Source organism: Falco rusticolus, chromosome 3 (assembly GCF_015220075.1).
Source record: "Falco rusticolus isolate bFalRus1 chromosome 3, bFalRus1.pri, whole genome shotgun sequence".
NCBI classification, from domain to species: Eukaryota; Metazoa; Chordata; class Aves; order Falconiformes; family Falconidae; genus Falco; species Falco rusticolus.
Genome location: NC_051189.1, coordinates 35825313 through 35839374, shown reverse-complemented (window position 1 = coordinate 35839374; position 14062 = coordinate 35825313). Strand labels below are relative to the sequence as shown.

The 14062-nt window shown below is 39.9% G+C and overlaps 1 protein-coding gene across 7 annotated transcripts in view; it reads right to left on the bottom strand.

The window, feature by feature from the left end:
• The window catches only part of LOC119144790 (zinc finger protein 704-like), a 240270-nt gene that overhangs the window by 188209 nt on the left and 37999 nt on the right, over positions 1-14062 (bottom strand). For 5 of the 7 annotated variants that reach the window (XM_037380583.1, XM_037380580.1, XM_037380572.1 and 2 more), the window contains exon 3: positions 11164-11262. The exons of the other annotated variants lie outside the window; for them this stretch is intronic. The gene's annotated coding sequence lies outside the window, so the exon portion shown is untranslated. The remainder of the gene's footprint in view (positions 1-11163; positions 11263-14062) is intronic. 7 annotated transcript variants of the gene reach the window in all.

Sequence of the window (14062 nt, the reverse complement as noted above, 5' to 3'; positions counted from 1 at the left end):
TTGAAAAAACGCATAGATGTGGTGCTTAGAGACATGGTTTAGTGGTGGACTTGGCAGTGCTGGGTTACCAGTTGGACTTGATATTCTTAAAGGTCTTTTCCAACATAAATGATTCTATGATTCCATTCTTTGAAAAGTTCTCTGCTTGTTCTCCCCCCATACAAGGACCTGGACCTTCAGCTTTTGAGCCAAATTGTCACTTTTTAATTTTTTATCCTTTCCACCCCAAGTGCCGATACTGTGGCTCTTCCAGGCTGAGGAGACCCCTGCCACATCAATATTCATAGCAGAGGTTCTGAAGAAAGTTCATTTATTTTTCAGAATTATTACAGTTAATTGGAAACATCTGCTACAAATATCTGTATGCCAGAAGCATCCCAATCTACTAGGCAGTCTCTGCAGGAATACTCACTCTGTCTTTTCTGGATAGGTTTTGCCAACGGCATCTTTATTGTCAAAGAAAAGACACCATAAGAGTAATCAGCCAAATGCAGTTTATATTGTCTCTGCTCATTTTCACACAAAGTAGTAACATATGCTGTGCTGTCACAGCTGTGAAAGATATTTTCATCTCCTTGTTTGGCTTCTAGATGCTGTCTTGCAGGGAACCAGGTCAAGGAGTTTTGGGAACACTGCTCACCTCTGATACCTGGTAGAATCCTTAACCTAATACAGTGCTGCAGCAAGAATATTCAAGCACATGCAATTAACATTTTACAATTGTATTGAGATTAATGTCAATATATTACATTAATTTAAGTACATTATTTAACGTAATGTGAGTGTTACATATTTATCTAAGTATTTATGTGACTAAAGCATCGTTATTTGAATGTCCGGTGGAAAAAAGTTCCCATGAGGATAGAATACAGCCTAAGTACAAAGTATTTGCAATAAATATACATATTGAGACCTACTGAAAATCTAAGCTGGAACTTACAAACATAGAATTTCTAAACAGGTTGTCAAAGATAATGAAAAATTCAAGTGCAGACTGGACTTTCTAAGTATTATTAGCCCTCTCTCTGACTCTTATAAATTTTTTTCGATAGGCTGAAATGTGAGGCATGATCATTTTTAGTAGAAAGAGTATGTCAAATCTGTGAATAATGAAAGAAAAGCACAATGTCAATTCTTTTGTTTTAGGGAAAAAGATGAACGAAGACATTCGTATTAAGGAGTGAAGTGTGGTTACATCTCTAATGAAGTCAGATGAAACTAGACAATGCAGAGCTTGCCCACAACATGCTGGAGACTTCTAACTGGCTGTACAAGGCAGCATGATGGAAAAACTTGTTTAAAAACGTAAAGAGTAATAAATCAGAACCTCCAAAGACATCTTTGAAGCAGATGCTTTTCCCTGAGATGCCAGACTAGGAAACTTTATCCAGGGAGGAAAAAAAAAAAAAAAAAAAAAAAAGAAGAAAAAAAGAGCTGAGATTTTCAGCCAGACTTTTTTACAATTAAATTACTATGGGTAAAATTTTCATTTTTCAGCAGATGGTCACTATGAATTCTTATCTCAAACTAGATTAGAAACAGATTTTCATTTTACATGAAGAGCAGAAATCAGTCTTCTGTAATATAATCTTCTTAGATTCTCTCCCACCCCAAGGGTAAGAAGAGCCACAAATTACTTATCTAACAGTGTGGGAATGGACATTTCTTTGTTGACACCATTAAGAAGTTCCAAATCATGCTGAAAGAACTTGCACTCATTGACAGACAGAAAAAAATGAAGTGTGAAAAGCAAAAGACCACGTAATGTCTGGATACATATATTCATTTGGCAGAATCCTGATGCTGATAGTAATAATACAAAAATAATGTCTCTGACTGGAATAGCAAGTATTCCCTTATTCCCTGAAACATAATAGTTTCCACACTACAACTGCAGCAATAATTAGGATGTGAACTTTTGGGCCATTTTTCTTCATTTTGTGCAACGAGTTTATGAGGACCATCGTCACTTCACCTCTCATGTTTGAGCAAGCTAGTCTGTATTTCCTTCTGCTTTCCTCAAGAAGAGGCAATGAAAAGGCTGGAAGTGATCATCACCTGTACTAAATTCAAGAGGTATTAAGTGACCCATGATCCTCAGTTTTCAAGTTAAAGTTGAAAATACCGGTTAAGTAGTACTCTTGAACCCCTGTGTATCCCTGAATACTGCTGTGTAAAAATTAATAAAACTGCCCTACAATTTTAAGGCATCATGAACCAGAAAATTATACAGTGAGGTGTATAGCTCCTGAGCATGTTCATAGGTCTTTATGCCATGAAAAATAAAATCACGCCCTTTCCCTCATTTGGACTGTGAAGGAACGTTCTCTCAGAGAAGTGGTGGGTTTGGTGGACAGTGTCACAGCTTCCTCTGTCCTCTGGAGAAAGGCCTGAGCCAGCTTTTCTGGATTCACTGTAGAAATGCAGAAGCTGTACTCACACGAAGGTGGGAGATGTGTCATTTCTGTTGGTATTAAACAGAACTAGATGAACGAAAGAAAATCACACATTCTTGTTTGTAACATCAAGTCACTCTTGGTTCTCACATTTGTTGGCTTGCCATGCTGCATGTCTGACACAAAAGGCAATCTTACTCTCAAAGCAGAGTAAATCAGCAAGTAAAATTCTTGGAATAACAACAGTTAAATCTGTCCAATACTTTCCTAAAAATGCATATTAAACCTGCTTCAGCCATAAAAACTTGATAAATATGTTTAATATATTTGCAAGAAATAGTCATTCATGTCAAGAGTAAACAATGTAAGCATGGAAACTGGTCGAGAATAATCTTAAGAAAAAAAATGGAGTAGATGCTTCAGGATACAACCCTGCTACTGATAACTATTGTTATGGCTAATCCAAAAAGCAAGCTTTATGTGCCCTAAGTGGAAAAAACTGTCATCTCCACTCCTTCCTTGTGTGGCAGTTAGGAAAGCATGAGCATTAGCATATGAATGAACAAAACAAACGTCTCTCTTTCCTGAGAAATCAAGATTAGGGAGAACAGAAATTGTGACACATGATTTCTCCCAGAATCTACAGAGCCCTATGGACTGCCAAGGACCACAATGCAAGGAGGCAAGACAAGCAGTGACAAGAGTGGAGGAGAAGTGGCACCAGCTCTGACCTGAGCATCAAAAGCATGGGCCTGGCACTGAGCTGCCACCCTCTGGGCCTGCCCATATAGCTGCGGGCAGACCCTGGGACCCAGCAAACCACCCGCTACGTCCTCCTCTCACATTCAGCTCCCTCCTTTGGGTGTCCAAGGTCCTCTCCCAAGGGCAGTATTTAAGCAGCAGAGAAGCCATGCTTTGCTCAGGGCACTGATGGCACAATGACAGTATCTAAGGGTACCTGTACGCCTGCTTCCGGCAGCACGTGCTGCTGGAAAGCGGCACAGCAGAGCTGGTACTTACCTACACTGTGCCTGGTGTTGAAAGTCAGCTTGACCAAAGAGTCCGTTTAAGAGCTCCAGCCTGCCTTTGGGAACTATGTAAACTGGGATGTGGTACTGACCATGCACACAATCAGGACTCGGTGCTCTCTAACCTCCAGTGTCTTAGCTAACTAAATCCCACCCCAATCCCAAACCTTGCTGCAACTTCTAGGCATCTTCCCACCTAATGTCTGTCTGCATGATTTCAACCCACTCCCACAGGGGAACTTCTACAGGTAGTGGAGTCTCCACCCTTGGAGATATTAAAAAGCCTGGGCGACTGGCTCTAGGTGGCTGGCTGAGTGAGGGGTTGGATCAGATGACCTCCAGAGGTCCCTTCCCACCTCAGCCCTCCTATGCTTCTGTGAAACTGCTGAAGTTTCCTTCGCAGCACAAATAGTCTTCCAAGAGGGAAACCTATGTGGTGTAGAAAGGGAGCTTTCCTATTTCTCTGCAAGCAGGCAGTCTTTAGGTTGTGCTCATGAGCAGTGATCATTGATCATCCAAAGAGGAGCAGAAACTCAACACATTCCCACAGCAGCAAAGGACCTAGAACAAGCGGATGTGACTGACAACTGTCCCTCCAGGAGATGCAGCGTTTGCTGTCACTTAAGTGTCCCCCTTTCCTGCTGCGCTGCAGCAGTGTGCACAAGAACACATCTTCTTTCATGCTGCCTGCAGCACAGACACATACGCCACTGGGGAATGCTTCAAACACATAGAAGCCGCTAGCAATTTAATTAAAACATCCGCAGGCAGACAAGCACATGCACATCCCATTCCTCAAAGGAAACACCTTAAATATATACAAGAGCACAGGACTGCAAGAAAAGTCCCAAGTCCCTTCCATCAATTGAAGAAACTCCATCCTAGAGCTGCTCTTTATTTTTACCTTTGCTGCACCAAGAAGGGGCTGTTCATGAACCTCAGAGATAACCAGGGACTGCCTTCTACTGCCTGGCCTCACTTCACCCATGGTCCGTTTACCTTCTGGGCACACACTGTCATTTAACCCAAAATTTAGTTCGTCTCCCCCCTTGTGTTTACTCTCTTCCCTGTATATTTAACCTCCTGAAGACAGCAGGATCTCAGCCTCTGCTTTTACAGCCAAGGTTTTTACAGTGCTTTCTGGTACAACATGCAATCCATCGTCCCCCCCGATTGCCCTGACAGCCCCTCTGTGTGCCTGCCCCAGGTTGAACTCATCGTTCTTTTAAGTGAATTGTGCACACTGTTCCCACTGTGCTTTGTCAACATTTTGAAATATGTCATTAATACTTTCTTTCCCTGCTAGAAATACCTCACCCACTACACTCTTGCCATGCATGTATCTTATTAACAGCAGCAGCATACTGGTAGCTTGATCCTAGACAGAATAGGTCCTAGGACCCTAGATCTACAACAGGCCGTAGATCTAAGATCCTGGTCCTATACTACCTCATATAGCTATAGCTGTATTTATTTTTTCCTGGTTTTCAGCTGATGAGTTCCCAGCTCACAGACTAAATTCAGATGCTTATTCTCTGAAAGCATGGCCTTGCACTTTGCACAATTACATTTCATGCCATACCTATTACACCAAATTGGAAGAAAACCTAACCCTTCTCATATGATATGATCCTCTTCTGAAATGTCAGTGACTCGTACCTTTGAGTCATCTGTAAATTCAGAAGCGTACTACTGCTTATTTGTGACAATGATACGAAGATATTAAACGTTTCATCTCCTTTGAAGAACTTAATTGGCAGCCTCCCTTTGACCCAGCACTCGTGCTTCAAGACTGATGTTGCAATCTCCCCTTTATTCAATTTTCTACCTATTTCAAATTTCTTCTATAAATCTCATTCTCTTACCATACTGATAAATCTCCATGTGTGTACCATATTCAAATTCTTTACCAAAACTGAGATGGATTACATCTATTACTTTTCCTCAGCAACAGACCTGAAAAAGATGAAACAGCTACCCTTGGCACAAAATATTTATTTTTATTTTATTTTATCCCATTTTCTGATTGCTTCCCTGACTTTATTACCTTGTTCAAAATTTGCTTTAAAATATTATATGCTTTAGAGGTTGGCCTAACAGGCTGTCATTTACCCAAATCCACTTCCCCTGGCTCTATCTCATAATTTGAAGTATAGATTTTATACTTCTCATTCTTACACCTCATTCTTCAATATGTTCCTTAGAAACTCTGCAATCTCATATAACAATAAATTACTTTCCAGGGAGGAGCAGAAATGTTTTTAAAAGTAAAATTTGATGACATCTCACTGCTAGTCCCTGGAAAAGAAGTGCTGGATATTATGTTTCTCTAACTTGTCCCTGAAACTGCATGGCTGTTCTTAATGTCACACTGTGCTGTGTGGGGGGGTTGTGGTTTTTTTTTTTAATAGCTAATATGGGAAACACATGGTTCCTCTTTAAAGAGGCCTCCCAAATCAAACCTAAAATCAAATACCTCCCCATAACTTAATTTAAAAGGTTAAAAAGGTCAAAAGTCTCTTCATCACCAAAGTACTTGTCCAATTCTCAATAAGAAATTTAATTTCTCTCATCTGGAGCAAATGTGTATAATGCAAATGGCATCCAGAAACTCTACTGCACTTTGGAATTAAACCCACTCTTTGCAGCTGCTGCTTTAAACATCATGAGTCTGGAAATGAAATAAAGCTTTGTCTCATTGGCATATCCCTGCATTAAACTCATTTGTTGAAGTTAATGTTAAGTGGTTTTGGCCACCAACTGCGTAACTCCGCTGTACATTCCACTGTACAACAGCCCACAACCTAATGAGCAGCACTGCAAATATTCCAGATATCTGCTAATATTATGCACAAAGATGTAATTAGAAGTGTGTGCGAACACAGATACGTTTGGAAAAAAGAGAACAAACATACAGCTCCAACTGATACCTTTATTAACTTGTTCTCAGTGGTAGTATCATATACAGGGTTAGTGTGAGGTTAATGTATACCCCACACTGTGACCTTTCAGACTGAATTTAATTGCATCCCTACCAAGAACACAGAAAAATGGAAAGGTGCACGCTGATTGATTTTCTTCCTTGCAGACCACAAGAGCTCATTTCAAAAAACCCTGCCATTAAATTTACAGCACAACTGAAAAAGAGTTTTAAATGATATACACCCTAATCTGATTTTTGAAACTGGTATATCAAAGACTCTCCATCATAAGCCGCAAAATCCCCATTTACCTCTTCTGTAAACTCTCTGTAGTGCATACAGCACTATCCTTCAATTGTTAGCATGCTTAAAGTGTGTGTATTACACTGTCAGAGCCCCTCAGTCAAGTGTTAGAGAGCACTTTTAGGCATTTGCCCCTGTAATCTTTGGAGACTTCTGTAACTGCAAGTCAGGGAAAAATCAAAGCAAAAAGAAAAGACAGGTCAGCATGAACCTAAATGCAATGTAATCTAACGACAGATATTTCTACTACACATACACAACATATTTAGGTTCTAAAAGAATGTTTCTGTCCTTACTTTAGTAAAGCTGGGATGAGTATCTTTGTGAGCATACCACTGCAGAGTGAACTATGTGAATTGGGAAATTTTACCAGAATATTTTATACACTGTGATCGCTGTATAAAATATGATATGACTCATTATAGAGGGTTTTATTCTAAGACATGTTTATTTTCTTTGATACCAATATTTTTTGCTAATTTTTGATTATTCATCTAAATAAAATTTTTGTGGTATCTTCAGATATTCAATAGTAACACTATATTCTGTAATAAAAATGCCCACAGGGAACTTTGAAATAGGTGTTTGTTTAAAGCATTTTCCACTTGCAGTGGATGAAAGCAACAGCCAACCACACTGGGGTTTCAGTGTTTTTTCAAGGAGGTGATGGCAGGCACATTTTGTTATTAATGTATTAGGGTTTTAGCTATTGCACTCATCATCGCGGTCAGAATGACTCTTCTGCACTAAAGTACCAAAGAGCACTGTGCACAGCTGAACCATCATTTGGATCAGTTGCATTTAGAGGGATGGAAACTTGGATGAGCCCCAAATTATGGTAGACCTAACGTCTCATTTGCCAGCAAATCATTTGTATCAGAAATGACTTTTGACAACACTAAAATTAAATTTCTACCATGTTTAACATGCCCATTAAAAAGAAATCCTTCAATGCCATTCACTGATGCTCAGATGCGGACAGTCAGAATGACCATGTGGTTGGCCACAGCCCACCTTCAGCAATAACCCTGATTTAGATAACCTGCAAATGCTGTGGAGTCAAGGATAAACTCTCCCACTCAAAAATTCACCTTTACAGCTACTCCATTTCCACAAGTCTCTGATGCACAAAGGTACTGGGAGTGCCATGGGGAGCCTCAGAGAACAAAACTCTGGGTAGACTAGGATAGTCTGACGCACGTCAGTTTTTGTCGCTTTACCAAGACTTGATTTTAATTTCACAGTAAGGCTGCATCCAAAGCAGTGCTGGAGCCTCCTGAAGCCTTCAGCCACCCCTAACTTCCCTTGGATGTTCCTCAAGGAACGGAGTGCAGTGGCAGCAGCAGGCTGGGGTGGACTTAGGGCTGGATGAGTTTCAAAGAACTTTGAGAAAGGAGTCAGTGCTGTAACAAAGCAACCTCCTGAGAGCCCACTGTGAAACTAAATTCATAATTTCTCATTGAATTCATCAGAATGGAAGCTCAGTGTGAATGACTCCATTAAGGCAAAGACAGAATTAGCCTCATCACACATGCGGCAGCATATGTCTCTTTCAACATGCACTTCAAAATAGATACCGAATAGAAAACAGATGATTTTTAACTTCCTATTAAGTCTACTGGTAAAGAAAACGTTCTCAAACCCCTGCATATCTTCATGCAAATTACTCTATTGCAAAGATAAATATCAAAGTTACATGAGATTCTAGATAAGTAGCAAAAAAGGCTTGAAAGAACAAGGAAGAAATAAAAACACCTAAAAAATCTCCGAAGACGAAAAATAAACAGCAGTTTATTTGTGTTCTCAGGAAAGCTCAAAGCCAAACATTAGCATTTTCTTTTGGAGGCATCTTTTTGCATATTGAGAGCCAGCTTAAATAAACGGCTGGCTTTTCTTCTTAGAATATTTGGGAAGTCTGCAATTTTTTTTTCTCCTTCGAGAAAATAAACATGAAAACCAATGCAGGAAGAACTCCACACAGAAGTAGTGCAGAAGAAATTCAAATACCTTGTTATAATTATAAATGAGATCTTGGCCAGGCAGAAATGCATATGAAATGCTGTCAGGTGGAGTGTTTGCCAGCCATCCTTCAGGAGCAACAATCACAGAAATCCACCCTTGTCATCTTCTTGTGGATCTCCTTTCCCCACCCCTCATGAATTTTAAATAGCTTTTATTTTATTCCCATACTTCTCTCATAACCTTGCCCTAGCTTGTTCCCTGTTAGTCCCCAGGGTTCTTCTTTTGTATCCCAAAAATCTCAGTTGAGGATTTGCTGGTATCTAACATGAGAGGTTCAGGGACTCCAGTCAGCTTTAAGCTGCAGTAATTTTTTCTGCTTAGTAAAGCCTGGAGGGAAAGCACTTTTCCTTCCTTGCTAGATAGTAAACATTCCTCTTCCACGGGGCAAACAAATTATCTTCTGTTATTTGTAAAGACACTCAACTAATATTCTTGTTTACATCTATAGACGTCTTTGTGCTATCCCTAGTCTAGCTCAGGGAACTGAGCCGAAGGTGTTGCAGCTAACATCTGGTGGAGTAAAAGCCTGAATGCTGGCGAGCAGCACCCGGAGAAATCCATGCACAGCAAAAGACAGAAACAGTCACTCTCAAGTTCGAGTTCAGGCTAAGACAGCATCAGCAAAACGGATCTCAAGACAGTAAGTATCTTTGGTGAGCAATCTTGTTATACCCAGCAACTCAGCAGAAACATGGTTTTCTGCCTCCAGGGAAGGGTGCAACATGTACTCACTAATGACTGTTCATACAGATCAACACTACCTCTGTATGGCTTCCCACCCTCCTTACACGAGGTATTTCATGATCAAAGTACTGAAATCGACACTGCCAAAGCAACATTATTTGAACAGTCAAGTTAAACACATGCACATTTGAAGGATCAGAACTTTAATGAGTTTTTCTGGTGTTTTTTTGGCATGAATACAACAAACACTTCAACACAAATATAACTCTGCCTATGCAAAGTGAAGAGCTCTGCTCATGTAATTAGTATCTACAAGCACAAATATTTGTTTATAAGAATTGAACAAATCATTAAATATTTATTAGATTATTTCATAAATAGACTAATTAGTTCCGAAATAGCTGCTTTCTTAAACTACGTGACCAGTATGAATCTGTTACCCTTCATTTAACGGTTTTCATTGAAACGAATCCTCTGAATTGACAGAACTTCAATAAAACCAACAGACTGTTGTTCTAATCTTTGCAGGTGGTACCTGAAACTCAACACCTCCAAACAAAAACCAGTCTACTGCTATTCCAGTCAATAAGGCTGTAGGCAAACCTGTTACTTTTAACTTAGTCATCACAACCTCAACTGTTTGATGCTCATCAACACACACCTTAGAGAACGTAAAGCCTGTTAACAAACAGGGTTCTTCCAAAAATGTGAACACATCCACTGCTTGCTCAGGTTAGTTTAAATCACCAAAGATGGCTCCACATTTTTAAATTTGGTTTGAAATTGAAGGTGACTGAAATGTCCCGCAGTAATATGTCACCGCTTAAGAAAGCTGAAGTTAGAAATATCTCCCAGACGTGGGTTAAGATTTCCAGATGAATAGAGAGAGTAGGAGAAAGTGGGAAATACATGTTCCTGTCCAAAAGCTGCTGACTGCGTTATACAGCACTTGTCCAGGATGTGTCAGACAAGATTGCTGAGGCTGGGTTCTTGGTGCTACAGGAAAATGCCTGGCCAAAATACACTTGGCTGCTCTGGGATGAATTTCTCTCTATATTGTTTCATTACTGTTTTCAAAAGGCCCAGTTTAGCTGCTGTATGAAAAAAAGGAAGTTTCTAATCTAGCATTTTGCACCAAAATAAATTTGGGGGTTTGACCAGTCGCAGACACAAGAAACCAGGGTTCCAGCACACCTCTTGAACTAGCAATGCACAACAGAAGCTTAATATGAACTTTTCATAATATTAAATACAAAAGCTTACCTAAATATCTCCTTCAAACTCCTATTAATCTGCCATATAGCTTACCTAAGTATCTCCTTCAAACTCCTATTATTCTGCCATATTTCAGACTACTTTTTTCTTTTTCTGTGCATTTTCTACATCCAGAACCATTTTAAACTTACTCATGGCATCACTAAGTTACACGAGGAACAAGGCAACTGACATGGCAAAACCAAACCTAACACAAAAGGTATATGCTGCAATGCTGTCAGAAACAGATAATAAGTACAGAAGCATCATGGAAATAATACAGGCAATAAATAGAAGCTATGTGAATATTTTTATTTTCAAGACCACTCCTGAAATTATAAGATCAATTTGGCTTTGTTTTTCTCTCACCCCTTTTCCATCTTGTCAGAAAATAGTGCAAAACCACTGCAATCAATACTCTCTTGCTAGCTTGGATTAATGATTTATGTTAATTGCAGACATCTACATAAAAATACTCCTTAGTACTCCTCTTCCATAGGACCTTTGCCAAGGATGAAGTTCTGAACACACAAATAAAGTAAAAAGAAAGCTTACCTTGTAGCACACTTTCAGCAGATGTCATCAAGAGGTCTGATTGCTTCCAGTGGCTTTGATCTTGCTATTGTGCAGCAGCTCCTGACTGAAACAAGTGACCTCAGGGGGACAAGGAGAGAACAGGGATCACTCCGCTCAGAAAGGGTCTCCACACATCAGACATGCTTTTTCATACTCTATTTACCTTCAGGCTGGACTCTGAAATACCAAAGCTCTGCAGCTCCAGCTAATGGGATGGGAGTTATCAGCTCCTCAAAGGTTCATGCCTGTCAGCTCCAGACAGGACAGCGAGGCACCTGCTCCCACCAAGACCCTGCTGCTTCTGGTGAGGTGATGCTGAACTTCACCTCAGTTCTGTGGACACCCAACAGCGAAATAACAGAAAGACAACTCGTCAGCATATGTCACCTACAGCTTCCAGATGGGGAGAAAACCAGATGAAAAGCCTTAGCCAACATATGGGGGTTTTGTGGCATTTGCCATTTCTTTCAACAGCATGAACTAAGCCCCCGTGAGCATCAAGTAATGAATAAGTCACTTGTCCTGGCTAAGCACTAAGCTTCGATTGTGGGATAGAAGCTAACAAGAAAAATCATTGACAATGCAGCACCTGTTGACATTTTCCAGTATGCACTGACCTTTCCAGTACCATTACATTTGGCTTCACAGCACAATTACATTCTTTCAGGTCTATGTATTGGTAAGATCTTCATTATCTGAATCTTACCAAAATCTTCACACTTCTAGTGAGAGCACAAAAAAAGACATTACTGGAAAAGGCCTGTCTGAAACAATATTCAGTTCAGTGACACCAGACAGACCCCCACTTTGCTGCTGGCATTAATTGTTCACACCACCACACTGTAACCTAGCCAGGCAAGTACCGTGTAGAGGCTGACGACCAGCGTAAGGATGATGCCTGGTGACAGTGACAGGAGTAGGCAGCTAAAAAGCACCAAATGCAATATTAAAGGACAGAGTATAGCAAATGAACCTTGCAATCACAAGCGCACCTGCAAACCAGAAATTATTTCATGACATGTGAGAGGAGGCCAAGTTAATTTATCACTCAGAACACAAAACCCCACATTCTCCCTTGTTTAATTCATCTTAGGAAGTTACAATGATTAGTTTTATTTCTAGCAAACCTACAAATCTGCTTTCCATCACTTCCCTTCCTCCATTTACATTTGCTTAATATGCAAAGGTAATGCATTTTATTGAAGAAATAAGGAAGATCGGCATTAAGTCACGTCTGCTATAGAACTCAGTTGACTCCCCACCAGCTGGAATCTATCATTTGATTAAAAATGCTGTTGTGCCAGCTGCCATGCACCACGTTCCACTACCCTGATTCCTGGTGGAATTAAATCCATACTGAAAATGTAGTCCAGCATGAATCAGCCTCTTCTAAATATTAATGCATACCTGATAAATAAAAGCACTAAAAAAAGAATCCAGCCCTCCTAGACCTGGCCACCCCAATCTCTAATGCAGAAGGTGCTCAGTGGGGAAGAAATCCAAATTTAATGTATTATAAGGTAGTAATTTCATAAAGTAGTGCCCCTATTATACTCTCAGGTTTGCTTTCAAGAGTGATCTCTTTTACTATAAAAACAAACCAAACTCCTCTTCCAACAGAACCAGTCCTGAAATGAAAGACGGTTGCTGAGTTTAAAGAATTAAAAGCTCCTGTATCTCACTCATACAATGAAATATTTACTAGTTCAGGGTAATTATTAGGGAATGTGCACAGAGTAAAAAATAATTTATAGTTAAGTCTGTTACTGCTAGTTTAGTTAGAATGAGAGACTGTGTCAGGCAAAAAGCCCATTTCATTTGAGAGGGATTTCTGCCTGATGTGGACTGCAGGAATATATGCCAAGAGTACATGCTGTGAATAAGCACTGAAAAAGTTGCTCAGCTTCTTGCAGTGCAAGAACATTAAAAGCTTTAAGGCATCATTTGCAAAGGCAGGCTTAAAAGGCCTCTAAATAGAAGCATAGCGATGGTATATTGATAGGACCGATGCTTCCCATTTTTTTTCAGTTACCTCGAAGCAAGTTGCAGGCTACAGCTTCACTAGCTCTGAAGAAAAGTCCATCAGTAGCTCTGAAGAAAATTTATATTCAATGGCATGTTTGCAGCTTGCTTTGTTCAATGGATGGCCGTAAAGTTTAAAAGTTAAAAGGTTTTGATGGCTTCAGACAAGATACAGTCTCTTAATAAAACAGATATAAGAACACTCAGAGGTAAGGCTGAAAGCCCAAGCCCACATCCATTCCTGGTGTTGTCAAGGCAGAGAGTGCTCAATACTTTCTTTAGAAGAACTAGGTATTATGTGGATATTTCACTGATTAAACTGCTAACAATAGTCAACCTAAATTCCCAAGTGGCAATTAAGTTACACCATGTAAAAAATAGCTGGAAGAGAATATAGTAGGTTTTAGTCACAGTGATGAACATAACTGAGGGGTCAAGACACTACTAAGCCAAGCTGCTACAATGTGATAGTTGCTTAAACTGAATTGATGGTCCGAGAGTGGCAGAGAGTAGCCCAGCATGTGCATGACAGAAAGTGCTATCGTAACGGGCAGCTTGGCTGACTGTCCGCAGGGAGGGAAGTCCCTGCACCTGGAGTCCCAAGAGTGCTGAACTGTTCCTCAACCCTGAACACAGAGGTCCAGTTCAGACTTTCTGGAGAAACAAAAATAAACTAACTCTGCTGCATCTTAGAGATCTTCCTTTCAAATATATTTTAATTCAGTTTGGAAAAGCTTGATCTAATACTTCTGATTTTGTGGTTTTAAATCTTTTCAATTTCTGGATCCATTACATGACTTCCTCAATAAGCAAGAAATGTATTATTTCACGTATTTTTAGAGACTGAACTTTGTAT